Genomic DNA, 4,595 nt, shown 5'->3' with positions numbered 1-4,595 from the left:
CTTGAGTTTTTGTTTTCTACGACCCTGGTTTGTGCCATACTTCAATTTTCTTTCATACCTAATACGGTTTAGCGTCTGCATCTGTGATGATCACGGAGAATAACTCCTGCCTTATCCCATCGGAAAAAAAAGCGGGTAGTAGCTATTAACAGAAGCAAAGGACGGGCCAAAAGGAAAAGCCCACTGCTGACGGTACCATTGAGCAGAACCAGATGCGGCACTTCAAAGGAGGTTCAATACAGAGAGTGGATCAAGTATGACTGGCTGTCTCTGTCCATTTGTGGAGCTGCAACAGCTTGCAGGCCTGTAATGTTCATGGAGCACAACGCCATATCTTCCTTTCCTTGTTTGTTATTCTACAGATACTGCTTGCATTCAGAAATAATACTCATTTTTTTACTCATTAATAAAGAAATAAATGCTCTTCTTTACCTTAGCTTTAGAGGGGTACATTAAAACGATCTAATTTTCAAATATGTGGGCGGGGCTAAACGTTTGAGCCCACCCCCCAAAACTAGTCAAAATGGCCTTTTTGAAGTCAATTCTGGGTGCATAGAAGGTCGTAAAACCCCGATAGCGTGTCCAGTTTCTTCAGAGGGCCTGAAAATCGAAGAATCCGTGTTGGTTCTGATTGTGTAAGCCATTGGGTTCAAAAATTGCATCAAAAAATGTCCACCATACAGAAAATGACTTGGTTGTGTGCAGTACCAAAGATTTCCAGCAGAGAGCGCACTGCGTAGATGATTGAAGTGTTTGTTGTTCAATAAAGTGTGTAAGCAAGTAAATATCTTCAAAGCTGCCAAAGAAGTAGTTCATCAAAAAAAATAATTTTATAGAAGAGCCTAGGCAAACATTTAGTGGGCGGGGGTCAAACATTTGGCACCACCCACACGTTTAGACATACCTCGAAATGACTGCAGGCCACATATTCAGGGCCCAAGATCAATAGTTGATGTAGTACCTTGTATGGCCTTTAGAAAGCAGCATAGTAGCACAAGGACATCAAGACACCTAAAAAATACACACAAAGAAGATAGACCACTTAGTCGAAGAAGAAGTAATTAGCTAGTTAAATTGGGAAATGGCCGTCGCAATCACTAGGGTGGAGTAGCCAACAAGTGTAGTGTGACTGCAAGTAAAAGTAGCTCAAATAATTACTAAAGTGTGTGAAAGAACGACACGAGTACCGAGCAACTGTTGGGTGAGTAATTTCTTATTAATTTATTTCGAAGTAGCGGGAGCCCGCCCAAAAATAAAATATGCAAAATCGGATATGGCGCAGCCAAAACATACTAAACCAATTTGGTATTCGTCTATAAACTAAACAAAGCTAATTCGGTCAAGATATAAACTTTCCTAATTGAATGCATTTATCAATGTAAAAACTGCACAATATGCTCAACATACCGATGAATTGTTATAATCGCATCTAACTCATTTAACTTGCACGTCGATATTCCTCGGAAACGATTTGAGATTTGCATGCATCAATTGCTTTTGTATTGGCGTTCTTATAGTCTGATATTTTGATGTTTTGTTTCCGTCCTTGTCCATCGTATTCTCTACGATTGTGTCGCTGACGTAATTGACTCGATTTGATTGGTGAAACAGTCACGTGACAAGTCTCTATCAAACCAAAACAACTCGCAAGAGATAATATTTGGATGAAAATACAAGTAGCAAGCGCAATGTAGTTCAATGTAATGAAAAGATTTGATTTAACATACTCTGCTGTTGGGCCAGAAAATCAGGCCTTGACTCACTTTGAATTTTTCCTGATAGTCAGCATCGCCCTCAATAATATCACAATATCTCCTGTAAATATTAGTTGAGCACACGATGCCATTTATGACTCGTAAACGTTGAACTTTGAGCATTTCTTCCATTTTGCCATGAAGTGATCCAGACCGTATGAATCTCGACATCTTTGACCCAAAAGGCGCAAGAGTGATTTTTCTCCAGATTGCTGTACAGACCCAGTTCGGTATGTCCATGCAGGGGGGGGGGCTACGACTACACAAACAAACAGCATGCACACCGCCACTGTTGCTAATCTATGGTCCATTTCAATTCCTTTTCTCCATCTCCTGCAGGATTAAATATTACCTTGTGTCAGCCCCTGACAACTTTCCTGTGGCTGAGGTGAGTTGTTGCCTAGCAACAAGGTGAAAAATTGGATTTATCAATATGAGATTGAAAAAAAAAAGGGGGGGGGCGTACTGTTAAACAGGCTGATGGTGTGCTGTGATGAATACTTAGATTCTAAAGCAATTTCATTAGATTTCAATCCATGCTTCCTTTTCATGCCCCCCACTTTTTTTTTTTTTTTATTCCCACCCCCCTTTAGACTAAACTGAGCTGTTCATACGGCCCCTGCGGGCTTGAGACCCACTAATCTCATTTGTACAGCAACAGATGTTTCTCCTCAAAACATCCGCCGACTGGGGAGTGAAAAGTGGGCCCGGCAGATGAAAGATCCTCGCGTCATTTCGGCAGACGTATTGACTTGCCGTACGCTTACGGAGCACTCCCACGTAACCGGGTGTGCGCCTCTTACATCTGTGCCAATATAGTGGTGCCTTGAGAAACGAGCAACCCGCCTTATGTTTTTCCAGCTGTCATTGGAATTGTAATTTTTGACTTGGGAGCAGTCATTTGAGATAAGAGCATTATAGGCTGTGAACTCACTTAATGGACAATTCTTCAAAAGAGGCTTCCTGTTGAAGTTTACCGCCAAGCTAAACGGGAAATTATACATTGTTTATTTGAAACAACCAAGCAACGTTGCTTCCCGATAGCTTAATGCTAACACACGATGCAAAATGCCATAGGCGGGCTAACAAATGACGTTGATCGTTGCGGGAATTGTAAGCCATTGGTGAAGGACTATTTGACATATAAAAATACTCAGGCTTTTTTTTTTTTTTTTTTATAATCATTTGCACAAAGCGACTAATATCACTAGGGTCTGATTCCAACATTTGCCCTTATAAAATTCTGAAAACTGCGTAATTTAAACTACATACCGGATAAAATAACTCATTTTGTGCAAAGGACAATGAAGATTTTAATTATATTTAGAAAAATTAAAAAATACTTTAGGGTTTGTTAAAATCTACAGCTGAGAAGAATCGGCAAAAAATTGCAATTTTTTTTTTTTGCCATTAAATGCTAATTTTGGGGCTGTGAATGTTTTATTTAAAATAGCCATGTTCAAATGTGTAAAAAAAATACATATATCTGCAAATTTGAGCACTAATATCAGCTGATAAAATCATCCTGCTGAAACCCAAAATATTGCTGTAGTCTACTGAGTCACAGTAGTTTTGAAGGTCGTCTTTTTTTAACTTTATGATTGTCGTATACTGCCTCCTGGTGGCCAAATCACATACACTAGGAGTTGTGATTAATTAATGGTTGAAAGATGTTCCATTTTTAAAATCCAGCCTTTGGACTCACCGTAAGCAGTTTTTTTTTCTTATGCTTAATGATCAAACGAGTGAACCTTTTTTCTTGGGTTCCCTTTGACATTTTTTCGCATCAGGGTTAAATAATTTTTCTTTTTGTTTTATGAGGAAACAAGGAATGAATTTCCGTAATGTTCACTGCCAGCTCGTTAAAGTAATTTTTGACTTTATATCGGTATTCAACTTCAGTGCTTGCTCTGTAAAAGTAGATTTTTGACGCCTAAAATCATCAATGGCATCGAATGACTTTATGAAACGCAGATTGGTTTTTCTAAGTGGAAGGGCCGTAAGATGGGACGGATCGATGGCATTTCCGTTCATTTCAATGGTGCAACATGATCCGCGATACAAACTTCTCTTGTTCTTGCCCACGCGCGCACGCGAAACAGCAAGCAATGGCCTCGCATATGAACGAAGGCGACAAATAAAAGCCCGCCGCGCAGTAATCTGACGGCTGGTTTCCCATGGCTGTGTCTCGCCGGCCCGTGAACCTTCCACTCTGTCTCGCTGATGGCTCCTGCGTGATTGCGATCATCCATCTTACTGTCAGCGGCAACAAAAAAGGGCAGCAAAGGGGAAACGCCGCACATACACACAGTCGCGCGCGCCCGCCGTCCAAACAAGCCGACGCAGTATTGCGAGCGGCGGTATAAACAACGAGGCGCTTCAATCGGCTCTACGTCGGGCGCGGACGTGGGCGTGCATCTTTCGGGGTCGTCCGCCGCTGCCCATTATACTGCATGATCAGTCGGCGGATTGTACGTGGGGGCGGGGGAGTGGGGGGGAGGGGGGGGGGGCGACATGTCTGATCTTGCAGCTGATCAAAAGGCACCAGAGACTTGCTCCCTTGTGGCGGCCGTGCGAGCGGGGCCTCATAGCAACATGTCTCTGTTCAGTAGACAGGAAAAACAAGAAGAAAGAAAAGGGGAGGGAGGGCTGATTGGTGGTTTTGAGGGGGGGGGGCAAAAAGCACTGATGAAAGTAGACCCAGGAAGGCCCCATCGAGTTTACGGCAATGATACATAACTGCGCTTGCATGTTTGTCGAGGTTTAAGATGTCAGCGTTAATAACCTCCGACACAGGAAGTTGTTGTCGGACTTTTAATGTTGTAACGTAATCGCCACAGC

Source organism: Hippichthys cyanospilos, chromosome 11 (genome assembly GCF_059441005.1).
Source record: "Hippichthys cyanospilos isolate Australia breed blue-spotted pipefish chromosome 11, RoL_Hcya_1.0, whole genome shotgun sequence".
NCBI classification, from domain to species: domain Eukaryota; kingdom Metazoa; phylum Chordata; class Actinopteri; order Syngnathiformes; family Syngnathidae; genus Hippichthys; species Hippichthys cyanospilos.
The sequence above is the reverse complement of the archived record's forward strand: the minus strand, read 5'-3'. Positions refer to the sequence as shown.